Source organism: Sus scrofa, chromosome 4, assembly GCF_054392235.1.
Source record: "Sus scrofa isolate SSC_HxYL_T2T_F1_AM1 chromosome 4, Sscrofa_HxYL_maternal_Yorkshire_Landrace_v2.0, whole genome shotgun sequence".
In the NCBI taxonomy this organism is placed as follows: domain Eukaryota; kingdom Metazoa; phylum Chordata; class Mammalia; order Artiodactyla; family Suidae; genus Sus; species Sus scrofa.
This window is the reverse complement of record NC_139386.1, coordinates 105,179,034-105,205,000: the sequence shown is the minus strand read 5'-3', so window position 1 is coordinate 105,205,000 and position 25,967 is coordinate 105,179,034. Positions and strand designations below refer to the sequence as shown.

The 25,967-nt window shown below is 52.9% G+C and overlaps 2 protein-coding genes and 4 non-coding genes across 43 annotated transcripts in view; 3 read left to right on the top strand and 3 right to left on the bottom strand.

The window, feature by feature from the left end:
* Window positions 1-8,809, bottom strand: part of LOC146404133 (NBPF family member NBPF6-like) — a 33,402-nt gene extending 24,593 nt beyond the window's left edge. For 11 of the 18 annotated variants that reach the window (XM_085023200.1, XM_085023205.1, XM_085023204.1 and 8 more), the window contains exon 1: window positions 6,709-6,997. The gene's annotated coding sequence lies outside the window, so the exon portion shown is untranslated. Of the gene's footprint in view, window positions 1-1,635; window positions 3,460-6,708; window positions 6,998-7,395 lie in introns of those variants that run through there. The other 7 variants (XR_014844287.1, XM_085023211.1, XM_085023218.1 and 4 more) reach the window with 5 other exon arrangements.
* On the top strand, window positions 7,388-7,551 carry LOC146404134 (U1 spliceosomal RNA). The gene has a single exon (XR_014845078.1). It is a non-coding gene; the product is annotated as a U1 spliceosomal RNA (small nuclear RNA).
* A 1,222-nt stretch (window positions 8,810-10,031) lies between the features above and the next one.
* On the top strand, window positions 10,032-10,105 carry TRNAN-GUU (transfer RNA asparagine (anticodon GUU)). The gene has a single exon. It is a non-coding gene; the product is annotated as a tRNA-Asn (tRNA).
* Window positions 10,106-10,547: 442 nt separating this feature from the next.
* On the bottom strand, window positions 10,548-10,621 carry TRNAN-GUU (transfer RNA asparagine (anticodon GUU)). The gene has a single exon. It is a non-coding gene; the product is annotated as a tRNA-Asn (tRNA).
* A 1,223-nt stretch (window positions 10,622-11,844) lies between these two features.
* The window catches only part of LOC100519022 (NBPF family member NBPF6), a 33,559-nt gene continuing 19,436 nt past the window's right edge, over window positions 11,845-25,967 (top strand). For 6 of the 21 annotated variants that reach the window (XM_085023240.1, XM_085023234.1, XM_085023231.1 and 3 more), the window contains exons 1-4: window positions 13,669-13,944; window positions 20,812-20,936; window positions 22,041-22,218; window positions 23,504-23,584. The gene's annotated coding sequence lies outside the window, so the exon portion shown is untranslated. Of the gene's footprint in view, window positions 13,258-13,668; window positions 13,945-16,815; window positions 17,170-17,205; window positions 19,030-20,811; window positions 20,937-22,040; window positions 22,219-23,503; window positions 23,585-25,967 lie in introns of those variants that run through there. The other 15 variants (XM_085023246.1, XM_085023243.1, XM_021090701.2 and 12 more) reach the window with 9 other exon arrangements.
* LOC146404130 (U1 spliceosomal RNA) lies at window positions 13,102-13,265 on the bottom strand. The gene has a single exon (XR_014845069.1). It is a non-coding gene; the product is annotated as a U1 spliceosomal RNA (small nuclear RNA).

The window sequence follows — 25,967 nt, the reverse complement described above, 5'->3', positions numbered from 1 at the left end:
TGGAAGGACTTTATCTTCCTGATGAAGACACTGTGGTTCATGGAGATAGGGAGATTCTCCCAGGTTCCCACACCACTTGGGGGCAGCAGAGCCACCCAAGAGCCTTGGCCACAAGCTCTTCTGTCCAAAAGCACCGGGATCCCACAGCTGAATGTCAGGGAACACTGGATCGAAAATACAATTGTTCTCTCCTTAAGAACAAAACAAAACAAAAAAAACACCTGAAAGATGCTTCCTGAAAGAACACTGTATCACTGTTCAACTGTCCCATGTTTATACTCAGGCACTTGTCAGTCCAGGCTGGGACCAGGGAACACAAATGCATTAAGCACATCACAATCATATTTCAATATATATTATCTGTCAATATGCACCTTCCGTGCTAGAGATCATCTTTCTGACAGCAGGCACTCTCCCGGCCTGGTTCACCCCACCTCTCCTCCCCAGTGCCTCCTCAAGTGCCGGCCAGATCCAACATTTACTGCCCAGCAGATAAACACCAGGTACCAGGGCTACCTTTTATCCATGTCTTCTCGTCCCGTCACATTTCCAATCAGATCTTATCCTACGTCGGTGCTAAACAGCGAAAGCACAGTCCTAGGAAAAGCAGTCCACCATGCAAATATCTGCTCCATCATGCACCAAAGTTACATGACATGAAGATTTCATCACCCTCTGGGGCACAGTGATCTCATGGATAACAAACACGGAGGACCGTATAATGTGAAACAGACAAGGCCATATTGACCTGGGATGAGGAACCGTGCTGTCAGGCAGCCCACAGGCTCTAAGCCCTGGGCTCTATGCTCAGCTCAAGAAGGGCAACATCACAGTCGCTATGCAGCATGTTAAACACCTCAGGGCATAAGGCCCAAGCAACTGCATTCGCATGATGGGAAAAGCTCCACCATTCCAGGAACAGCCTCAGCTTAAGTAAAGCCAGTCCCTTGTCCAGGTGCTCTCTCAAGGGGAAATGTCACCTTGTCCAGGATGGGTGCTCAGCCCTGCCCAGCCCTTCTCTCTTCAACCACAGAAATGGGTAGGGTCCTGCAGCCTGCACACCTGTGCAGCACTGGCCAGTGGGCCTTGATGTGGCCTCAGGAGGGCAGCATCCCTGGGGACCTGTCCTCAGGCTCCTCCAGCTCTCAGCTCAACTCCAAACCCACAGGTAAAGCACAAAGCCCTGAAGGGTCAGCCTGTTCACTGAAATCTCAGGTAGGATCCACCCTTTGCCTACCTGGCTGGCGTTTTTCATTTCTTTTCTAGTCCCTGGCTCGTGCGCAGAGGATAAAATGAAAGGGCCGCATCAATGATCAGTCCTTTCGAAGTGCATCCTTCATGCTCCCTGCCCAGGCCTTTGGTGCAGAGTGGGAGGTGTGAGAAAGTCAGGGGCCACCTCTGTGCTCTCACTTTCACGGCCTCTCTCTCCCCACATCCTGATCCCCTCACTGCTCCCTCTCAGACCTTCCAGAATGCCAGGCACCGGCCTTCACAGAACATTCCTCCATCAGTCAGGAGTTGTGACAGAAAGGGGGGCTGTTTCTACACACCTCCCCACCCACAAATAAATCCCAGTTCACACTCCCCCTCTCCCTCCTAGCTCTCCCAGCTCTCCTAGTCAGGTCATCTTCCCACCTGGAGCGGGGTGACTCTACAGGTAACGCTGGGATGCGGCTCAGGTCCAACAGGAAGAGAACTGTGATTTTCAGGACAAGGCTGCATCCAGAGCAAAGTGAGGCATCGCTGTGGTCTGTCGTTAGCACCCCTTCCCCTGCTCTCGACTGCACTGCTTTTCTTTCTCTGGGGGTGTTTTCTCCAACTCTCTGATGGGCTTTCAGATGCCGGGAGCAGTGCCTTACTGCCAAGATCAGGCCATCACGGGGAGATGTTATTATTCAAACACAGATGCAGTCATTTGTGTCAGTGAGGGTTGGGATGGAGAAGCACTGGCATTTCCTAATCACAGGTTCGTTGCCACGATGAAGGCAGAAGAGCCGAGACAAGCCATTTTAGTGATGTTTGCGAATGACGAGGACATCGAACAGGCTGTGACTCCCTGGGAGATGGCAAATTCACTTGGGTTACCTGCTTCAAGGACCCAAGATGGCAAATAGTCACAACTTCAGCAACCCAAGGCACTGGCCTTTAGGAGGCAATGGAATGGTTAGTGGAAACACTAAAGATCAGACAGAAATGCAGGCACTTCTGCTCCTCTCAAACAAGACCACGTCACATGTCCCACCAGAAAGAGTTAAGGGGGCTTTGCGCCTGCCGTTTCACTTATTAATCACCTTTTAAATTTGTATCTATTTGTTTTAGCTTTTTAGGGCTGCACCTGCGGCACGTGGACGTTCCCAGGCTGGGAATCAAATAGGAGCTACAGCTGCCGGCCTACTCACAGCTCCCACAGCATGGGAGACATGCTGCCTATGCGACCGACACCACAGCTCAGAGCAACGCCAGGTACTTATCCCCCTGAGTGAGGCCAGGGATCGAACCTCATCCTCATTGATACTAGTCGGGTTCGTTAACCACTGAGCCATGAAGAGAACTCTGGTTCCTGCCATTTTCAACGTGATTTGAGGAGTTCCCTGCTGGCTCAGTGACTTAAGGATCCAGCGAGGTCCCTGGCTCAGGTGACTGAAGTGCTAAAGGTTCAGTCCCTGGCCCTGGAACCCCGCAGGCCGTGGGGGCAGGAAACAAAGGTGCTTTGAGGGGAGCAGTCATTAACCACATAGGATGAGCTGACATAACCGACTAGCCTTTACCTTAGGTCTTCTCTCGAAGGGTGAAGGAAGGGCTTGTCTCTTGCTAAAGAACATCCATTCAAGGGGCACTGAGAGGAAAGGTAGGATCCTAGGGTCAGGCCTTCCCTACCACACTCACTGAGCTGCCCGGGATCTTGTGAACCAGATGTTCCGGTCCCTGGGTTCCCGACTTTTGGTCACACATCCCGGGGGTTGGCCTAAGCCCAGTGCTGCCGAGCTTGGCCGTGGAGGCTGAGCTCCTCAGGCACAGCCATCTTATTCTCTCTCCTCTAAACAGGACCTGACCAGAGATGAAGGTTTTCCCGCATCTTAGTTCATGGGGGAAAATAGTCCATCATCGTCTCACACGGGGGCAGCCCCATCCTTCCCTGGCCTGTTGGGTGTGTGACTGGCAGGGATGGGTGAGGGGCTGGAGAGGAGCAGGGACAAGGAGACCTAGAAACAATAAAAGGCTGGTTGGAAGACAGAGGAGGTGGGGGAGGGGGAGGGAGAGGGGGAAGCAGACAAAGGAGGATGACCAGAGCTTGAATGTCACCCTCATCAGCTCTCTGGGCCCAGAAGGGCCTCGGCTCTCTCTTCAACTTCCCCTGACCTCAGGCTGGACACACACACACACACACACACACACACATCACACAACACCCCCCCCCCCAGGCTCCATCTCCTCCTCCAGCCTCCTCTATTCCCACAAGAGCAGCCTCTCACCTTCCCCCACCCCCTCCCATACCTTGACTCTGGGGAGTCTTTCCTTTGTCCCTACAGCTGGGCACACACTCCCCTCTAGAATCCAAACCCTTCTCTGTGCTTCTGGGGAGTCCAAGGCACAGAACTCTCCCAGGAGAGGTGCAACCACAGGCCACGAGGGGGGGGTGTCATAGGGTCACTGCAGAATCTGAATCCAGTGGTCCCAGTTCAGAGTAGGCTGATTTTTGTGAAGATGTCAAACGTGCTCAAAAGAAAGTAAGCAGAACCTTGGTGCAGGTCATTCTTGCATGTCGCACATCATCCTATGGAATCCTCAGCCCCATGATCACTCCCCACTCCAAAGTCACAGAGGAGTCTTAACAAGGGCAAAGCAGGGCTGTAGGGAAGAAGTAGAGGAAATGAACGAAACCTGGGCCCATCCCAGAAAAGCCCAGGTAGATAAGCTACTTAATGCCACTGGCTTAGCGATCCACTGTATTAGTCAGCTCAGGCTGCCATTAAAAAAGAAAAAGAAAGAAATACCATAGACTGGGTGACTTTGGCAGAAATGTGCTTTCTCCGCGTTCTGGAGGCTGGAAGTCCAAGATCAAGGTTGGCGGGTCCCCTAACTCACTTCCTGGTGACAGCTCCCTTCCTGGCTTGCACATGGCCATCGCCTCATGTGTCCTGACATGGCCGCTTCTCCTGGCTTGAGCTGGGCTAGGGCAGGAGCCCAAGCCCTCCGGTGCCTCGGCTCATAAGGACACTAACCCTATCAGATCGGGGCCTCAAGCCTGTGATGTACCTTAGTCTCCGGGACTCCCTCAAAGGCCCCATCTCCAACGACAGCCCCACTGGGAATGAGGGTCCAAGATAGGAGCTGGGGGTGGGGGGTCGGATACACACACTCAGCTCACAACACCCTCCCCAGCTCCTCGCCCCCTCCCCCGAGGAAGGTCTTGGCAGCTCAGAGCTCTGGTGCCTGGGACCTTCCCAGGCCCTGGGGCCTCAGATGCCTCTCCCCACAGACTTGTCGCCTCCTCTCGCCCCGACTCAAATGCCCCAGCACGGGCACAGCTGTGGACTGGCAGGGCCTCACAAGCAGTGCAGGGAGAGGCTTTCCCCTGGCTGGCTTTCAGCAGGGAGGGGCTGGTGCCGACCCACAGGCTTGCAGAGGTGTGTCCACTCAGGAGAGTGGCTGTGCTAGCAGAAGAAGGCTTGCCCACAGACGTCCACGGCCGAATCCCTGGAACGCGAGACTATGTCATGTGACGTGGCCCAAGAGACGTTGCAGGTGCCATGAAATTAAGGACCTTGAGATGGGGAGATGGTCCTGGAGGGCCCAAAGGAATCCCAAGGGTCCAGACACTGAGGTGAAAGAGGGAGGAAGGAGAGTCGCTGTCAGAACAACCTGATGTGAGAATCACTTGATCAGCCATGACGGCCTGTGAGGATGGGAGGGGGCTGTGAGCCAAGAGCCTGGGCATCTTCCAGACACTGGAAAAGGCAAAGCAACAGTGTCTGCCCTGCAGCCCTCACAAGCAACCTCAACCCTGCTGGCACACTGACTTTACCTCAGTGAGCTGCATCTTGCATTTCTCATCGCCAGAACCCTGAGATGATAAATGTGTGTTGTTTTAAGCCACTAAGCACATGGCACAGTAACCACAGGACACTCCTACAGTGGTCGCTGGTGGATAGAGAGGATTTAAACCCTGTTCTGGTGGCTATTTGTTACCATGGCTTTAGAACAGCTACTCTATCCCCAGAAAGGAGAACTTTCAAACCTTTCCATCCTCAGTGGACAGGACTTCAGTAACGCTGGATGACAGAACATCATGCTGGGCTCAGGGATGAACCTCTAGCACACTCCGAGGTTGGGGTGTGGACGTGTGTTTGGGTGTTCGTTTGGGACAGGGCTGGGGGAGGGCTTGGGCACTGGAGTTACGGCGTTCTCCACAAGGCTGGCTGCACGGTGCTGGGCACAGCCTGGTCTTCGGTCATCGCCAGGCCGTCTAGCATCTGAACCCCCTTCCCATGTGTGAGGAGCTTCCCACACTCTGGGTCACATACTTGCTTTCTTGGTTTTCCTCGGGACTCAGATGTGGGTCTAGTACCAAGGGCTGGCCAGTCCCCAGCAGTCACAAGGGCTCCAGCTTTTGACGTGAGTTGAGAGACTCAAGGAGGAGGCCCTGGGCACATTCACCTCTAGAGCCCTAGTTTAAGACTGACCAGGTGCAGCAGAAGTCACTGGAGCCACTGGCGGTGTGTCGCCTGTGCAGGGCCGGTAGTGTCACCTGTGCAAAGTGACAGGGGTTGCCACTCAGCAGGGGACAGTGGTGTCCTTCCCAGGTAGTGCTACAGTGTGGCTCCGTCTGTGTGCTCCCTCTGATTGGCCTTTCTTATTCCTGTCTGTACAGCCTGGTTCTCACATTTCCTGGAGATTCTCTGAGCTCTTACTATCCCATGATACTAAGAATATTTCCAATGACTGAGTAGATTTCCACATCTACTTCTGAAGGTTGCATAGAGGAAGGAGGAGGAAAGGGGGAGAAGAGAAGATGAAAGGGAGGTGCCCCCCTGGAAGTTAGCTGGGGGCCCTCCGTTCATCTGCTGTCAGCTCCATGCTTCCCCTCAAGAGTCAGCTTCCCCCTCAGCCCAGAGGCACCCCCAAGGATCAAGCTAGTCCACTCCTTGCTCTCTGGTCGGAAAACTCAAGCCCGCGGCCTTCTCCAGCCTCCCCCACCCCCTGACCTCAGCTCTCCCCCAGACTGTGATAGAAAATGACACAAACAAACAAGCAATCCAAGTTCCCACTCTTCAAGGAAACATGTCACCTTGCCAGCCCTTCATCTAGGCAGCAGCTCTTTTTCAGAATCTTCATTTCTTGTATTCTGAATGGTGAGGAAAGAAAAACAGGGTCCCTGGGATACAATGATGAGAATGAAGTAGGAAGGACGTGCACAGAAAAGACACTGAGCAGCCCTTAGTGATGTGACCCTGAATCTCTATGTCTCTGCACCTGACACATACTTAGACTCTTGTTCCTATTTGTAGCCATTGCTTTACGTGTGTGTGTGTGTGTGTGTGTGTGTGTGTGTGTGTGTGTGTGTGTGTCTTTCTGTTTAGGGCCGCACCCGGTGGCATATGGAAGTTCCCAGGATAGGGGTCAAATGGGAGCTCCAGCTGCCGGGCCACACCACAGCCACAGCAACTGGGGATCCGAGCAGCGTCTGTGACCTACGCCACCACTCACCGCAACGCCGGATCCTTAACCCACTGAGCGAGGCCAGGGATCCAACTGGCGTCCTCATGGGTACTGGTCGTGTTCTTTACCGCTGAGCCACGACGGGAACTCCGACGACTTCCTTATTCCTTAAGAAAGTTTTGGATCAGCGTAAAAACTCAATTCCAGAATTCCCTCCCTGGGCGCTTCACCCAAGAATACAGATAAGGAAGGACTCTAGGCGGCTGGCAAAAATCCGCCTTCACCGCAGAGTTAAGATCCGAGTTCCTTTGCCGCTGGTCGAAGGGCTCGGCCAGGTGGGCGGGATCGTGACGTCACTCCCCTATTGGGCCGCCGCCCCGCCCCTCTGCGGTCGGGCCGGGAGGGGCGGCGAGGGGAGGGCCCAGGGGCGGGGCTTGGAGGACAGGCGCCGTCTCAGAGGTCGGACGTGGGGGCGTGGGGGTTGGCTTATGTAAATCGGCGGCAGAGTCGGGTAACTTCCCGCCAGCCGCTTCCCCGGGTGTGGAATCCTCCGCAGATGTTGCTCCTTTTTCATTTAGAAGCGGTGTCCGTGGGGTGCTGAGAGGCACGGAAAAGGAGGGGCTGCGTAGGGTGGTGGAGGGGGTCGGGAGGGAGGGGGAGCAAAGTGAGCGTGTGTGTACAGTGCAAGGCTCCGGCGGCCGCGCGGGGGGCGGGGGGAGAGGCGCTCATACTTACCTGGCAGGGGAAACACCATGATCAGGAAGGTGGTTTTCCCAGGGCGAGGTTCACCCATTGCACTGCGGGTGTGCTGACCTCTGCGATTTCCCCAAATGCGGGAAACTCGACTGCGTAATTTGTGGTAGTGGGGGACTGCGTTCGCGCTCTCCCCTGGCGTTTCTGCGTTTAAATGGCAGAGTAGTCTTTTGCGCCGAGTGTGCGCTGTAGTGAGTAGCGAGCCCCGTTAGCGAGCAAAGATCCTTTTCCCAAGTGTGCTTTTTCGTTTTTTTTGTGGGCAGGCCTGCCGGGCCGCCTGATTTCTGAGACAAGGGGCCGGGGCCATGGTCCCAGCTAGTCAGCAAGCCCGAGAGCACTGTCCATTCTTCGCAGCGATGAACGTACTCCTCGCCCTAGACCAAGCACTGCCCTGGACCTCTTAGCACATCATACAAGCAAGGCCCGACAGGATCAAACTCTTTGCGAAGAACTCATGCATCCCTGAACCGGAAGCCCGACGTGTACCACAACACAAAACTCTCCGGCCTCCAACAAGGTAAAGTTCAGTGTCTGGCACTCCATCAAGAGATCGCCGAGTATCCAAAGAGGCAGCAGAAAGGACCCGTCATGAGGAGACGAATCCAGCATTTGCAAGTGACCCAGAGCTCACACAGATGTTCGGATCACCAGAGAAGAAGATGAAAACTTTGATTCCAACGGTGTTCATTCTATCAGTTCAAACAGTTATTCAGACACATGGGAAAGAGCAAACCAACCAACCAACAACAACAACAAAAAACCCAACAACAAATAAAAAGACCCAGTCAAACTTGAAGGCAGGAAAACCACAATGTCTGGGAGGAAAGGTACTGCAAGGGATCAAGGGTGTGCAATTAGAACGCGCAGAGGAAAACATTTTGACAGGAACTGTATTGACTCTGCACATCCCACTTTGAGTAGTACTACTGGCCTCTCAACTGCACTGAATCTTCCAGTCCCTGAAGCCTGTCTTTCCATTTCCTCGGGTCTTCTTTCATCTCTTGCAGCAGCAGTTTTCAAAACTATTTCGCAGGTATTTCATTCGTTGGGGTGCTAATGTAAATTGAATTTTTTTTTTAACTTTTTTCTTTCAGATTGTTCACTGGTGATGTATAGAAACACACCTGATTTTTGCCTGTCGTGTGCCCTGCCACTATACACAGTTCGTTTGCTGACTCTGGTAGTTTCCTTGTGCGCGGGTTATTGGGGGTTTTTTTCTTCGTATGGGAGCACGCCATCCGCAAAGGGGAAGACCGACAGGAGATTCCCTCCTTTGGGTCTCTGTAGCCCCCCTGCGTCTTGGATCAGCACCCACAGCCTAGGCCGGGGAAATGGAAATCAGAGGGAGCCCTCTTTCTTTGCAAGCCAAGTTCCAGCTGGCAGGAACCAGGCGACCCCTCAGGGCCCTGCAGATCAGTGCTCAGGGCCTCCGGAGTTGCCCGGAAGCCTGAGGCCAGAAAAGGGCGAATTCCGGTAAACAGGGCCAAATGTCCCGCTTTAGAAAGGGGCCGGGGGTGGGGGTGGGGGGAGTGGAGGTGGGTGGAGAGCAGAGTTCCCGGCGCTCTTCTCCGGAGTCTGGGCCACCTCTGTTCTTGAGTCCTCGGGTGAGGTGCGCCTCCCGCTACCTTGCCCACCTGCTCTGTGGGCGGGAGGGAGGCAAGCCACCTGGTCCAAAAGGTAGAACCACACGGTGCTGCCCATGGTTATCAGGCACTGGCAGCGGGTTCTCCCTTAGGATTCGATGTCACACCCAAGCTGCCAGGGTCCCACAGCCCACACCAGTCTCAATCTCTCGCTCTCTCACTCTCTCTCTCTCTCTCTGTCGATCTCTCCCCCAATACTCCTAACCCTCTGCCTCCTCGCCACCTTTCCTAGTTCACCCTTCTCCCTGACACCTGCGTCCCCTGGCTGAGGCCGCCGCACCACCATCTTGGGTGGAGAGCCTGAAGAGCGGGTCGAGGGGGTGCCCCCTTGGCCTTTCTAAAACTTTTTGTCTGGCTCTAAATCTGCTGCTAGAATAAAGGTTTGGAAGAAGAGCCGATCTGAAAAATCTAGGTTCCTTTGGGACTAAAAATCTTAGAGGTGGCATAAGAATTCTTGTTCTGGATCCTGCGGTGGTGTGCATCCTTGGCAGAGCGTTTACTGGGCGGTTGCCGGGTGCCAGGCGTGCTCCGGGCGAGGGGCTGCGTGGCGAGGGAACGCTGGAGGCGCCGAGAGTGCGCGGGGCGGTGGGGACACAGCCGATTGGTGTCCTTCCTCTGCGCGACCACCCGGGCTTGGAGGGACTTGCGGTGAGCACGACGAGTGAGGCCGATGGCGAATGGGAAATGGGCGGTTGCGTTCGTTCACGCGTTGAAGGGCCGCTCTCGGGGCGGCCAGGAGCAGAGTATGTATGGTCCGGGGCCCGGCGCTGTTTCGTTGGAGCCCCCAGCTCCCTTAGGTCCCTTGGGCTCCGTGTCAACGCCAAGACGTGTCCGACGACCAGGCTCAGTGTTCCCGGTGTTCGCGAGGTTGCACAAAATAGGAGACATTTGAATCTTTTTCCTGCTGGGGTGGGAGGCGACCGGGAATACATTCTGATTCCATGACCTTATTATAACAGGCCCTTGAGGCGGTGTGTCTCTGTGGCGCAATCGGTTAGCGCGTTCGGCTGTTAACCGAAAGGATGGTGGTTCGAGCCCACCCAGGGACGACTTTCTATCTTAGTTTAGGTACTGATGATGTCACTTTGAGTCCACACCTGTTAAAAATCTGTGCCAGGGAATCCGCTGAAACATGAAAGATTCCACCAATTAATGGTGGGGATCTCAGAATTTTGTGGCTTTGTTTATCCCTTGAGATTTAACTTTATCCTTGAAAATATGAGTAAAACTAAATACTGGGTCAGATGCATGATTTTCAGGTTTCAAGTAGGCTCTATTAGGTCAATTCCTCTGCCAATCCTTGCTGAATCATATTAGTGAGGGTATCACTCCAGGTGGTGCAGAGAGACCAGGGGCAGGCAACAGGTAAAAAACGGAAGGAAAGATTGTGTAGAGGTTCAGCTGACTCATTGGAGATTCCACTAGAGAGTTTACAGAAAGGAGCAGGGAGAGGAACTGAAAGGGCAGATGAGTGAAATTAACACAAAAGCTCGTCCCTGGGTGGGCTCGAACCACCATCCTTTCGGTTAACAGCCGAACGCGCTAACCGATTGCGCCACAGAGACACACCGCCTCAAGGGCCTGTTATAATAAGGTCATGGAATCAGAATGTATTCCCGGTCGCCTCCCACCCCAGCAGGAAAAAGATTCAAATGTCTCCTATTTTGTGCAACCTCGCGAACACCGGGAACACTGAGCCTGGTCGTCGGACACGTCTTGGCGTTGACACGGAGCCCAAGGGACCTAAGGGAGCTGGGGGCTCCAACGAAACAGCGCCGGGCCCCGGACCATACATACTCTGCTCCTGGCCGCCCCGAGAGCGGCCCTTCAACGCGTGAACGAACGCAACCGCCCATTTCCCATTCGCCATCGGCCTCACTCGTCGTGCTCACCGCAAGTCCCTCCAAGCCCGGGTGGTCGCGCAGAGGAAGGACACCAATCGGCTGTGTCCCCACCGCCCCGCGCACTCTCGGCGCCTCCAGCGTTCCCTCGCCACGCAGCCCCTCGCCCGGAGCACGCCTGGCACCCGGCAACCGCCCAGTAAACGCTCTGCCAAGGATGCACACCACCGCAGGATCCAGAACAAGAATTCTTATGCCACCTCTAAGATTTTTAGTCCCAAAGGAACCTAGATTTTTCAGATCGGCTCTTCTTCCAAACCTTTATTCTAGCAGCAGATTTAGAGCCAGACAAAAAGTTTTAGAAAGGCCAAGGGGGCACCCCCTCGACCCGCTCTTCAGGCTCTCCACCCAAGATGGTGGTGCGGCGGCCTCAGCCAGGGGACGCAGGTGTCAGGGAGAAGGGTGAACTAGGAAAGGTGGCGAGGAGGCAGAGGGTTAGGAGTATTGGGGGAGAGATCGACAGAGAGAGAGAGAGAGAGTGAGAGAGCGAGAGATTGAGACTGGTGTGGGCTGTGGGACCCTGGCAGCTTGGGTGTGACATCGAATCCTAAGGGAGAACCCGCTGCCAGTGCCTGATAACCATGGGCAGCACCGTGTGGTTCTACCTTTTGGACCAGGTGGCTTGCCTCCCTCCCGCCCACAGAGCAGGTGGGCAAGGTAGCGGGAGGCGCACCTCACCCGAGGACTCAAGAACAGAGGTGGCCCAGACTCCGGAGAAGAGCGCCGGGAACTCTGCTCTCCACCCACCTCCACTCCCCCCACCCCCACCCCCGGCCCCTTTCTAAAGCGGGACATTTGGCCCTGTTTACCGGAATTCGCCCTTTTCTGGCCTCAGGCTTCCGGGCAACTCCGGAGGCCCTGAGCACTGATCTGCAGGGCCCTGAGGGGTCGCCTGGTTCCTGCCAGCTGGAACTTGGCTTGCAAAGAAAGAGGGCTCCCTCTGATTTCCATTTCCCCGGCCTAGGCTGTGGGTGCTGATCCAAGACGCAGGGGGGCTACAGAGACCCAAAGGAGGGAATCTCCTGTCGGTCTTCCCCTTTGCGGATGGCGTGCTCCCATACGAAGAAAAAAACCCCCAATAACCCGCGCACAAGGAAACTACCAGAGTCAGCAAACGAACTGTGTATAGTGGCAGGGCACACGACAGGCAAAAATCAGGTGTGTTTCTATACATCACCAGTGAACAATCTGAAAGAAAAAAGTTAAAAAAAAAATTCAATTTACATTAGCACCCCAACGAATGAAATACCTGCGAAATAGTTTTGAAAACTGCTGCTGCAAGAGATGAAAGAAGACCCGAGGAAATGGAAAGACAGGCTTCAGGGACTGGAAGATTCAGTGCAGTTGAGAGGCCAGTAGTACTACTCAAAGTGGGATGTGCAGAGTCAATACAGTTCCTGTCAAAATGTTTTCCTCTGCGCGTTCTAATTGCACACCCTTGATCCCTTGCAGTACCTTTCCTCCCAGACATTGTGGTTTTCCTGCCTTCAAGTTTGACTGGGTCTTTTTATTTGTTGTTGGGTTTTTTGTTGTTGTTGTTGGTTGGTTGGTTTGCTCTTTCCCATGTGTCTGAATAACTGTTTGAACTGATAGAATGAACACCGTTGGAATCAAAGTTTTCATCTTCTTCTCTGGTGATCCGAACATCTGTGTGAGCTCTGGGTCACTTGCAAATGCTGGATTCGTCTCCTCATGACGGGTCCTTTCTGCTGCCTCTTTGGATACTCGGCGATCTCTTGATGGAGTGCCAGACACTGAACTTTACCTTGTTGGAGGCCGGAGAGTTTTGTGTTGTGGTACACGTCGGGCTTCCGGTTCAGGGATGCATGAGTTCTTCGCAAAGAGTTTGATCCTGTCGGGCCTTGCTTGTATGATGTGCTAAGAGGTCCAGGGCAGTGCTTGGTCTAGGGCGAGGAGTACGTTCATCGCTGCGAAGAATGGACAGTGCTCTCGGGCTTGCTGACTAGCTGGGACCATGGCCCCGGCCCCTTGTCTCAGAAATCAGGCGGCCCGGCAGGCCTGCCCACAAAAAAAACGAAAAAGCACACTTGGGAAAAGGATCTTTGCTCGCTAACGGGGCTCGCTACTCACTACAGCGCACACTCGGCGCAAAAGACTACTCTGCCATTTAAACGCAGAAACGCCAGGGGAGAGCGCGAACGCAGTCCCCCACTACCACAAATTACGCAGTCGAGTTTCCCGCATTTGGGGAAATCGCAGAGGTCAGCACACCCGCAGTGCAATGGGTGAACCTCGCCCTGGGAAAACCACCTTCCTGATCATGGTGTTTCCCCTGCCAGGTAAGTATGAGCGCCTCTCCCCCCGCCCCCCGCGCGGCCGCCGGAGCCTTGCACTGTACACACACGCTCACTTTGCTCCCCCTCCCTCCCGACCCCCTCCACCACCCTACGCAGCCCCTCCTTTTCCGTGCCTCTCAGCACCCCACGGACACCGCTTCTAAATGAAAAAGGAGCAACATCTGCGGAGGATTCCACACCCGGGGAAGCGGCTGGCGGGAAGTTACCCGACTCTGCCGCCGATTTACATAAGCCAACCCCCACGCCCCCACGTCCGACCTCTGAGACGGCGCCTGTCCTCCAAGCCCCGCCCCTGGGCCCTCCCCTCGCCGCCCCTCCCGGCCCGACCGCAGAGGGGCGGGGCGGCGGCCCAATAGGGGAGTGACGTCACGATCCCGCCCACCTGGCCGAGCCCTTCGACCAGCGGCAAAGGAACTCGGATCTTAACTCTGCGGTGAAGGCGGATTTTTGCCAGCCGCCTAGAGTCCTTCCTTATCTGTATTCTTGGGTGAAGCGCCCAGGGAGGGAATTCTGGAATTGAGTTTTTACGCTGATCCAAAACTTTCTTAAGGAATAAGGAAGTCGTCGGAGTTCCCGTCGTGGCTCAGCGGTAAAGAACACGACCAGTACCCATGAGGACGCCAGTTGGATCCCTGGCCTCGCTCAGTGGGTTAAGGATCCGGCGTTGCGGTGAGTGGTGGCGTAGGTCACAGACGCTGCTCGGATCCCCAGTTGCTGTGGCTGTGGTGTGGCCCGGCAGCTGGAGCTCCCATTTGACCCCTATCCTGGGAACTTCCATATGCCACCGGGTGCGGCCCTAAACAGAAAGACACACACACACACACACACACACACACACACACACACACACACACACACACACACACACGTAAAGCAATGGCTACAAATAGGAACAAGAGTCTAAGTATGTGTCAGGTGCAGAGACATAGAGATTCAGGGTCACATCACTAAGGGCTGCTCAGTGTCTTTTCTGTGCACGTCCTTCCTACTTCATTCTCATCATTGTATCCCAGGGACCCTGTTTTTCTTTCCTCACCATTCAGAATACAAGAAATGAAGATTCTGAAAAAGAGCTGCTGCCTAGATGAAGGGCTGGCAAGGTGACATGTTTCCTTGAAGAGTGGGAACTTGGATTGCTTGTTTGTTTGTGTCATTTTCTATCACAGTCTGGGGGAGAGCTGAGGTCAGGGGGTGGGGGAGGCTGGAGAAGGCCGCGGGCTTGAGTTTTCCGACCAGAGAGCAAGGAGTGGACTAGCTTGATCCTTGGGGGTGCCTCTGGGCTGAGGGGGAAGCTGACTCTTGAGGGGAAGCATGGAGCTGACAGCAGATGAACGGAGGGCCCCCAGCTAACTTCCAGGGGGGCACCTCCCTTTCATCTTCTCTTCTCCCCCTTTCCTCCTCCTTCCTCTATGCAACCTTCAGAAGTAGATGTGGAAATCTACTCAGTCATTGGAAATATTCTTAGTATCATGGGATAGTAAGAGCTCAGAGAATCTCCAGGAAATGTGAGAACCAGGCTGTACAGACAGGAATAAGAAAGGCCAATCAGAGGGAGCACACAGACGGAGCCACACTGTAGCACTACCTGGGAAGGACACCACTGTCCCCTGCTGAGTGGCAACCCCTGTCACTTTGCACAGGTGACACTACCGGCCCTGCACAGGCGACACACCGCCAGTGGCTCCAGTGACTTCTGCTGCACCTGGTCAGTCTTAAACTAGGGCTCTAGAGGTGAATGTGCCCAGGGCCTCCTCCTTGAGTCTCTCAACTCACGTCAAAAGCTGGAGCCCTTGTGACTGCTGGGGACTGGCCAGCCCTTGGTACTAGACCCACATCTGAGTCCCGAGGAAAACCAAGAAAGCAAGTATGTGACCCAGAGTGTGGGAAGCTCCTCACACATGGGAAGGGGGTTCAGATGCTAGACGGCCTGGCGATGACCGAAGACCAGGCTGTGCCCAGCACCGTGCAGCCAGCCTTGTGGAGAACGCCGTAACTCCAGTGCCCAAGCCCTCCCCCAGCCCTGTCCCAAACGAACACCCAAACACACGTCCACACCCCAACCTCGGAGTGTGCTAGAGGTTCATCCCTGAGCCCAGCATGATGTTCTGTCATCCAGCGTTACTGAAGTCCTGTCCACTGAGGATGGAAAGGTTTGAAAGTTCTCCTTTCTGGGGATAGAGTAGCTGTTCTAAAGCCATGGTAACAAATAGCCACCAGAACAGGGTTTAAATCCTCTCTATCCACCAGCGACCACTGTAGGAGTGTCCTGTGGTTACTGTGCCATGTGCTTAGTGGCTTAAAACAACACACATTTATCATCTCAGGGTTCTGGCGATGAGAAATGCAAGATGCAGCTCACTGAGGTAAAGTCAGTGTGCCAGCAGGGTTGAGGTTGCTTGTGAGGGCTGCAGGGCAGACACTGTTGCTTTGCCTTTTCCAGTGTCTGGAAGATGCCCAGGCTCTTGGCTCACAGCCCCCTCCCATCCTCACAGGCCGTCATGGCTGATCAAGTGATTCTCACATCAGGTTGTTCTGACAGCGACTCTCCTTCCTCCCTCTTTCACCTCAGTGTCTGGACCCTTGGGATTCCTTTGGGCCCTCCAGGACCATCTCCCCATCTCAAGGTCCTTAATTTCATGGCACCTGCAACGTCTCTTGGGCCACGTCACATGACATAGTCTCGCGTTCCAGGGATTCGGCCGTGGACGTCTGTGGGCAAGCCTTCTTCTGCTAGCACAGCCACTCTCCTGAGTGGACACACCTCTGCAAGCCTGTGGGTCGGCACCAGCCCCTCCCTGCTGAAAGCCAGCCAGGGGAAAGCCTCTCCCTGCACTGCTTGTGAGGCCCTGCCAGTCCACAGCTGTGCCCGTGCTGGGGCATTTGAGTCGGGGCGAGAGGAGGCGACAAGTCTGTGGGGAGAGGCATCTGAGGCCCCAGGGCCTGGGAAGGTCCCAGGCACCAGAGCTCTGAGCTGCCAAGACCTTCCTCGGGGGAGGGGGCGAGGAGCTGGGGAGGGTGTTGTGAGCTGAGTGTGTGTATCCGACCCCCCACCCCCAGCTCCTATCTTGGACCCTCATTCCCAGTGGGGCTGTCGTTGGAGATGGGGCCTTTGAGGGAGTCCCGGAGACTAAGGTACATCACAGGCTTGAGGCCCCGATCTGATAGGGTTAGTGTCCTTATGAGCCGAGGCACCGGAGGGCTTGGGCTCCTGCCCTAGCCCAGCTCAAGCCAGGAGAAGCGGCCATGTCAGGACACATGAGGCGATGGCCATGTGCAAGCCAGGAAGGGAGCTGTCACCAGGAAGTGAGTTAGGGGACCCGCCAACCTTGATCTTGGACTTCCAGCCTCCAGAACGCGGAGAAAGCACATTTCTGCCAAAGTCACCCAGTCTATGGTATTTCTTTCTTTTTCTTTTTTAATGGCAGCCTGAGCTGACTAATACAGTGGATCGCTAAGCCAGTGGCATTAAGTAGCTTATCTACCTGGGCTTTTCTGGGATGGGCCCAGGTTTCGTTCATTTCCTCTACTTCTTCCCTACAGCCCTGCTTTGCCCTTGTTAAGACTCCTCTGTGACTTTGGAGTGGGGAGTGATCATGGGGCTGAGGATTCCATAGGATGATGTGCGACATGCAAGAATGACCTGCACCAAGGTTCTGCTTACTTTCTTTTGAGCACGTTTGACATCTTCACAAAAATCAGCCTACTCTGAACTGGGACCACTGGATTCAGATTCTGCAGTGACCCTATGACACCCCCCCCTCGTGGCCTGTGGTTGCACCTCTCCTGGGAGAGTTCTGTGCCTTGGACTCCCCAGAAGCACAGAGAAGGGTTTGGATTCTAGAGGGGAGTGTGTGCCTAGCTGTAGGGACAAAGGAAAGACTCCCCAGAGTCAAGGTATGGGAGGGGGTGGGGGAAGGTGAGAGGCTGCTCTTGTGGGAATAGAGGAGGCTGGAGGAGGAGATGGAGCCTGGGGGGGGGGGTGTTGTGTGATGTGTGTGTGTGTGTGTGTGTGTGTGTGTCCAGCCTGAGGTCAGGGGAAGTTGAAGAGAGAGCCGAGGCCCTTCTGGGCCCAGAGAGCTGATGAGGGTGACATTCAAGCTCTGGTCATCCTCCTTTGTCTGCTTCCCCCTCTCCCTCCCCCTCCCCCACCTCCTCTGTCTTCCAACCAGCCTTTTATTGTTTCTAGGTCTCCTTGTCCCTGCTCCTCTCCAGCCCCTCACCCATCCCTGCCAGTCACACACCCAACAGGCCAGGGAAGGATGGGGCTGCCCCCGTGTGAGACGATGATGGACTATTTTCCCCCATGAACTAAGATGCGGGAAAACCTTCATCTCTGGTCAGGTCCTGTTTAGAGGAGAGAGAATAAGATGGCTGTGCCTGAGGAGCTCAGCCTCCACGGCCAAGCTCGGCAGCACTGGGCTTAGGCCAACCCCCGGGATGTGTGACCAAAAGTCGGGAACCCAGGGACCGGAACATCTGGTTCACAAGATCCCGGGCAGCTCAGTGAGTGTGGTAGGGAAGGCCTGACCCTAGGATCCTACCTTTCCTCTCAGTGCCCCTTGAATGGATGTTCTTTAGCAAGAGACAAGCCCTTCCTTCACCCTTCGAGAGAAGACCTAAGGTAAAGGCTAGTCGGTTATGTCAGCTCATCCTATGTGGTTAATGACTGCTCCCCTCAAAGCACCTTTGTTTCCTGCCCCCACGGCCTGCGGGGTTCCAGGGCCAGGGACTGAACCTTTAGCACTTCAGTCACCTGAGCCAGGGACCTCGCTGGATCCTTAAGTCACTGAGCCAGCAGGGAACTCCTCAAATCACGTTGAAAATGGCAGGAACCAGAGTTCTCTTCATGGCTCAGTGGTTAACGAACCCGACTAGTATCAATGAGGATGAGGTTCGATCCCTGGCCTCACTCAGGGGGATAAGTACCTGGCGTTGCTCTGAGCTGTGGTGTCGGTCGCATAGGCAGCATGTCTCCCATGCTGTGGGAGCTGTGAGTAGGCCGGCAGCTGTAGCTCCTATTTGATTCCCAGCCTGGGAACGTCCACGTGCCGCAGGTGCAGCCCTAAAAAGCTAAAACAAATAGATACAAATTTAAAAGGTGATTAATAAGTGAAACGGCAGGCGCAAAGCCCCCTTAACTCTTTCTGGTGGGACATGTGACGTGGTCTTGTTTGAGAGGAGCAGAAGTGCCTGCATTTCTGTCTGATCTTTAGTGTTTCCACTAACCATTCCATTGCCTCCTAAAGGCCAGTGCCTTGGGTTGCTGAAGTTGTGACTATTTGCCATCTTGGGTCCTTGAAGCAGGTAACCCAAGTGAATTTGCCATCTCCCAGGGAGTCACAGCCTGTTCGATGTCCTCGTCATTCGCAAACATCACTAAAATGGCTTGTCTCGGCTCTTCTGCCTTCATCGTGGCAACGAACCTGTGATTAGGAAATGCCAGTGCTTCTCCATCCCAACCCTCACTGACACAAATGACTGCATCTGTGTTTGAATAATAACATCTCCCCGTGATGGCCTGATCTTGGCAGTAAGGCACTGCTCCCGGCATCTGAAAGCCCATCAGAGAGTTGGAGAAAACACCCCCAGAGAAAGAAAAGCAGTGCAGTCGAGAGCAGGGGAAGGGGTGCTAACGACAGACCACAGCGATGCCTCACTTTGCTCTGGATGCAGCCTTGTCCTGAAAATCACAGTTCTCTTCCTGTTGGACCTGAGCCGCATCCCAGCGTTACCTGTAGAGTCACCCCGCTCCAGGTGGGAAGATGACCTGACTAGGAGAGCTGGGAGAGCTAGGAGGGAGAGGGGGAGTGTGAACTGGGATTTATTTGTGGGTGGGGAGGTGTGTAGAAACAGCCCCCCTTTCTGTCACAACTCCTGACTGATGGAGGAATGTTCTGTGAAGGCCGGTGCCTGGCATTCTGGAAGGTCTGAGAGGGAGCAGTGAGGGGATCAGGATGTGGGGAGAGAGAGGCCGTGAAAGTGAGAGCACAGAGGTGGCCCCTGACTTTCTCACACCTCCCACTCTGCACCAAAGGCCTGGGCAGGGAGCATGAAGGATGCACTTCGAAAGGACTGATCATTGATGCGGCCCTTTCATTTTATCCTCTGCGCACGAGCCAGGGACTAGAAAAGAAATGAAAAACGCCAGCCAGGTAGGCAAAGGGTGGATCCTACCTGAGATTTCAGTGAACAGGCTGACCCTTCAGGGCTTTGTGCTTTACCTGTGGGTTTGGAGTTGAGCTGAGAGCTGGAGGAGCCTGAGGACAGGTCCCCAGGGATGCTGCCCTCCTGAGGCCACATCAAGGCCCACTGGCCAGTGCTGCACAGGTGTGCAGGCTGCAGGACCCTACCCATTTCTGTGGTTGAAGAGAGAAGGGCTGGGCAGGGCTGAGCACCCATCCTGGACAAGGTGACATTTCCCCTTGAGAGAGCACCTGGACAAGGGACTGGCTTTACTTAAGCTGAGGCTGTTCCTGGAATGGTGGAGCTTTTCCCATCATGCGAATGCAGTTGCTTGGGCCTTATGCCCTGAGGTGTTTAACATGCTGCATAGCGACTGTGATGTTGCCCTTCTTGAGCTGAGCATAGAGCCCAGGGCTTAGAGCCTGTGGGCTGCCTGACAGCACGGTTCCTCATCCCAGGTCAATATGGCCTTGTCTGTTTCACATTATACGGTCCTCCGTGTTTGTTATCCATGAGATCACTGTGCCCCAGAGGGTGATGAAATCTTCATGTCATGTAACTTTGGTGCATGATGGAGCAGATATTTGCATGGTGGACTGCTTTTCCTAGGACTGTGCTTTCGCTGTTTAGCACCGACGTAGGATAAGATCTGATTGGAAATGTGACGGGACGAGAAGACATGGATAAAAGGTAGCCCTGGTACCTGGTGTTTATCTGCTGGGCAGTAAATGTTGGATCTGGCCGGCACTTGAGGAGGCACTGGGGAGGAGAGGTGGGGTGAACCAGGCCGGGAGAGTGCCTGCTGTCAGAAAGATGATCTCTAGCACGGAAGGTGCATATTGACAGATAATATATATTGAAATATGATTGTGATGTGCTTAATGCATTTGTGTTCCCTGGTCCCAGCCTGGACTGACAAGTGCCTGAGTATAAACATGGGACAGTTGAACAGTGATACAGTGTTCTTTCAGGAAGCATCTTTCAGGTGTTTTTTTTGTTTTGTTTTGTTCTTAAGGAGAGAACAATTGTATTTTCGATCCAGTGTTCCCTGACATTCAGCTGTGGGATCCCGGTGCTTTTGGACAGAAGAGCTTGTGGCCAAGGCTCTTGGGTGGCTCTGCTGCCCCCAAGTGGTGTGGGAACCTGGGAGAATCTCCCTATCTCCATGAACCACAGTGTCTTCATCAGGAAGATAAAGTCCTTCCAATACTCGAAATTCCTCTCCTGCTGAGTTTTTTGTTTTTTTATTTTTTCTTTCCCTGCATGCCTGTGGGTCAGAGATGCATGTTGCATGTGCCCTGGGAACTGCAGCCAAGTCTTGACTTTGGTCCCTTGTCTGTGTTTTTCCTGCAGGAGCCTGAACTGAGTCCACACACTGAACTCACAGACCTGCAGGAGGAGATGGAAGAAAGAAAATCAACAGGTTTTGAGGATGAGAAGAACACAAGTAATGGCAGAGGAGGTGCTGTGCAAGAGAGGTGAGACTGAGGACCAGATAAGTTCAAAAAGTCAAGGCAACTGAGGGATGCACGCAGCATCATCCAGGTTTCCGTGTGCAGCCTGAGCTGAGCAGGGAAGGCTGGGAGAGTCACTGTCTCCATGTGAACATGTGCAGCTGCCCAGGAATGCTCAGGATGGATCAGGGTTGGTTTATTCTGCTGGGAAGCACCAGTTCCATGAGGAGGAGGAGGCAGCAGGAGGCTGTGCCCTAGAGCCCTCAGCTGCAACCTTGGGGTTGCCCTCAGTGGCCGTCCTCTACGGAAGTGTGTGCTAAGAGAGAAATGAGGTTTGGAGAAGAATTAGAGATGTTCCTTGGCAGCTCAGACAGGTCTGCCCCATGGCCAGAAGGGGCCAGGGTGAGGGGGTCCCTTGCATCTGAAGCAGAGATAATCATCCTTTTGTGCCTTTAGTTTGGAAGGCTTTACACACAGGGTCTCTTCAAGACATGCTGAGCGCTTAATGTGCCTTCTGCTGTGTTAACACCTCGGAGCTCAGCTCTCAGTAAGCTTCTCCTGGGGAGATCACCGCAGTGAGAGGAAGGCACAAGTGTGCATGGTTGCACCAAAATGTGCCTGCTGCTCCCCTGACTTGGGTCGTTGCTGCAGCCCAGAGGATGGGAGGCTAGACTGAGGCCATCTGTTCCTGATGGTAGTGAAACCAGGAGAGGAATCCCCGAGGACAGGTGTGTCTGCCTGAGAGTCACCCGAGGTGAAGGTGATGGCATAAGGTGCGTGTAGGGCAGCCTCTTCTTTACGGAGGGCGACGTGCTACATCCTGGGAGAAAGCAGAGCCTCCCTGTCAGGACCGTTGGAATGGAGTTGAGGTGAGCAGAGACTTGAGACCCGTCTTATTCAATCAGTGACAGGATGTTGCTGAGAAGGTCCTCAGTGCTTGACCTGGTGTGAGGATTCTTGGACACAGAGGTGGATAAAGGGTTATCCCCGTGTTTGTGGCGTTCTCTGTCTGGTAGCAGTGAACTCATGAGCGGTGTATTGGTGTTGGGGTCAACGGAGCAAGTGGTCCGTTTGGGCAAGGCATGACCTGGTGGGTGGTCCTGGTTCCCTTCTCTTTTTTCCCAACAGCTGCATGGCCTTTCCTGGCTCCATGGCCCTGGTTCCAGCCAGATTCGAGGCTCTCAGGGTGCAGATGACACCCGGACTCCATGTTGCCTTAAAGCAGTCCACACTGCCCAGGTCTCCAGAGAAAACCGCAAAGATCTGTAACTCCGACTATGTCTTGGGGAAGTGGAGAAATAATGAGGCAAGTTTAGTATGTCTTCTAGGGTCATACCTGTCATGATGACTGGTGATTTTTGGTTTTCTCTCTGAGAAGTTAAATACTTTCCACACGTGCAGATTCTCTCCCTATTGAGCTCCATGAAAGCATTCAGTGCGCCCTTCTGCGAGATGTGTTGTACTGATTCCCTTGCGGGGGATGGAAGGGGAGGGTGGGAATCCTTCCTGAAAAGAGTGTGAAGATGGCATTTCCCAGCTCAGCCTGGGTGTCTGTAGGCGAGAACATCAATGGCAGAAACCACCAGGCTCCTCCTGGTGAAAGGAGAGGTACAAACAGGAGCAGTGACAGTGCCTGGCTTTTGCTTCCTGAAGCATCAGGTCACAGGCCTCTAGAGACCCTCCCTCAGGAAGTGTCCCAGGTGCCAAGTGTCCTAGGTGAGTGTCACAGTTGTTCATGTGGGCTCCCTCCCTGTGTTCATTTCATAGCTTCTGGGTAGAGTGTAGCACATTCCAAAGAATAAGCAGAGGGTTGGACTAGGACAGATGGAGTTGTGTGGTTGGACAGTGAATCTCAAACATTTTAAGATCCCACTCAGAAAGCGACCTTTCAGGGAACGGAATGCATGGGTGGGCTTTAGTGTCATGTAATGTGAGAGCATTCAATGCGGTTAGCATCATCTGGTGACTTGTGAAGGCAACAGCTTCTTCAGGTGACCCCAGTGATGGCCCTACCTTCCAAAGAACAAAGAGAGCCACTGGCTTCCCCTGTTCTTATGGGAACAGCAGGCCGTTTAATGAAAAAAGCTGGGACCATGGCTCTTCCTCTAGGGCTATGGAATCAAGGAGATCCCATGGCAGGTGACCTAGGATGAGGTAGAGGAGATTTTATGACCATGGCCTCAAAGGGGTGGAGAAAAATGGTGGAGGCTTTTGAAGCCACACGTGAGTAGGCTCAGAGGGACATCACATCTGAGAAAACATGTTTAGCAAACTTATGGACCTCGCGCTCTATAAATATTTATCCCATGATTTGCCGTCATTGTGTATGTATCTAAGCTCTATTGTATTAGACGAGTAGTGACTGCTTCGAGGAGGTCAGGAGTCTTCATATCAGCACACACACCTGAAATGGAAGTGGTGTGTTTTGGGGAAAAGGTCAAACTAATAAAGAAGTTATTTCTCATTTTCTGATTTTCGTTGTTGAGCTAACGGAAGACTCGACTGTCAGACTACTATGCTGACTGTGATGCCGACTTAAACATGGGCTCTGATGATTTTGATAAAACAATGCGAAACACCTGTTTTGACAGATTGCTGCAGTGGCATCCAGGACTGTCAGTGGAAGTGGGGAATGACATGACACCACCTTTCGGACACCCAACTGGCAAGAGGTAAAAGAGGAAGGGACAGTTAGCCCACTGTATACAATGCTATGTGAGACCTAAATATCAATTGGTTCATCACAAACCAAAGAGAAGAAATCCATGGTCATACTGAGTTTTGGGTCCAGTCTAAAAGGCAGAGAGCCTTGGGAAACAAATATCACATACCTGACTGAGGACTTGAATGCAGACTCTCTGGTATCTCTTAAAACTGATAAGAAAATGACAACAAAATCCCTTTAGATGCAGTAAAAGCTTTATGTCCTGATTTTGGAGCCAGGCAGTGTGAGTCATCCACCTTTATTCCTCTTTTGTAAATTGCTTTGATAAATGAGGCACATTTGAATTTCCATATAAATTTGAGAATTAGTGTGTAAATGTCTTCCCAAATACCTACTAGAAGTTTGATTGGGATTCAGTAGTTGTGTCCATCACAGTGAGACTTGACATTGAGCCCTACTGAGTTTCTAATCTACAGCACCTTTTCCATTTATTTATTCTCCATTTCTTTCATTCTTTAATTTGTGAAGGTAATGGTCTGTAGTGTTTTTTTCTCGTAAGGCCACGCAGTCCAAGAATTGGTCAAAGACTTGTAGAAACTCTTCCAGAACAAGATACATAATTGGGCCACAAGAACATAAAAAGATAATCAACTCAGTGTCAGTGATCAGAGAAACAAATTAATACTACAGTGAGTTCCGATTATATATTCATTACCATGGTTAAATTTAAAGAGATTGAAAATACCACATGTGGTAAAGGGGTAAAGCCACCAGACGTTTCTTACACTTGGGGGAATGAGTAGTCATTCAGGCACTTTGAAAAGCTGAATGACAGTTGAGCACACACCCATCATGTGAGCAGCCTTTCCATTCCTAGGTGTTTACAGAGTATGTCCCCATAACAACCCGCACTTGAGTAGCCATGAGGAGTTTCTTCAGAAGGACTGAACCCTGGAAACTACAGGGACATCCATTAGTTGGTGAATGTATGAACTGACACAAAGTATCGATATAAAGGAATAGTGCTTAGCAAAAAAATGTGCAAGCGCTGCTGTTGCTTGTAAGATGGTGGAGATTCTCTGAATCAAGCTGCATGGAGGAATGCAGACAGGAAAGAGTCCATGCGTAGTTCCATTTATAAGGGTGCTAAAGATGCAAATTCATCTCTCATGGCAGTGGTTGCCTGGGGCTGAGGGTTGAGGGAGTGAAGGAAAGCAAAGGGTTCCAAAGGTTGTGAGGACATGGACACACCGTGTATCAGATGGTAGCTGTAGTTTTCATAGTGTAACCAGCTATCAAAGTGCACCTGATTGTGTACTCTAAAGTGATACAGTGTGTTGTGTCTGAATTATTCCTCAAAAGAATTCATGTAATAGTGTATTGTATTCCTCCAGACCGGCAGTGAATATTTAGCAAATGAAATTCAATAGAACACACTGGAGATTCCCATCCTTAATCTTTAAACATTTAAGAACATATGCACTGAAGACTCCTGAAAACTCTTGCCGAGGACATGAAAGAGCCAAATAGGAGGTCCCGCCATGGTCCAGTGGGTTAAGACTCTGACCGCAGCGGCCAGGTTGCTGCGGAGCTTCAGGGTCAATGCCAGCCTGGCTGCAGTGGGTTAAAGGATCTGGCACTGGCACAGCTGCACCTTGAAGTCAATCCCTGGCCCACAAACAGCCCTATGGCATGGGTGTGGCCATTAAATTTAAGAAGACCTAAATAAATATATATAACATACATATCATATTCAAAGATTGAAACTCCTAATATTTCCAATCATATTGCCCCAGGCATTCCAGGGATAGTTTGCCAAGGGCTTGTAAAATGTATATGGAAACCACAGTACCTGGTTTGGCCCAGACAGCTGTGGAGAAGCATTAAGTTAGAGGCCTTACTCTAGGAGATTTCCAAAGTCATGTTCAACCTATAGCCATGAGGAGTTCCCGTTGTGGCTCAGCGGGTTAAGAACTCGACATCTTCTCTGGGAGGATGTAGGTTCGATCCATGACCTAGCTCAGTGGGTTGAGGAACCAGCCTTTCCATAAGCTGCAGCATAGGTTGCAGATGGGGCTCGGACCCAGGGTTGCCCTGGCTGTGGGGTAGGCCTGCAGCAGCCCATTTGACCCCTAGCCGAGAAACTTCCCTGTGCCACAGGTGTGCCGGCAAAAACCATAGCAATGTAGACGCTGTAGTATTGGTCCAATAACAGTGTGACAAGACTGGAGAATAGAAAATTGACCCGCACCCATGTGCACTTCTTTGATCTTTGCCTTTTTGAGGTAATGAAGGATTTTTCAAAAACAGTATCCTAGAACAAATGACTCTTCACTTAGAATAAGTTAATATTAAAAGCCACTTTTCTCCACACACTAAGGGTAATTAGA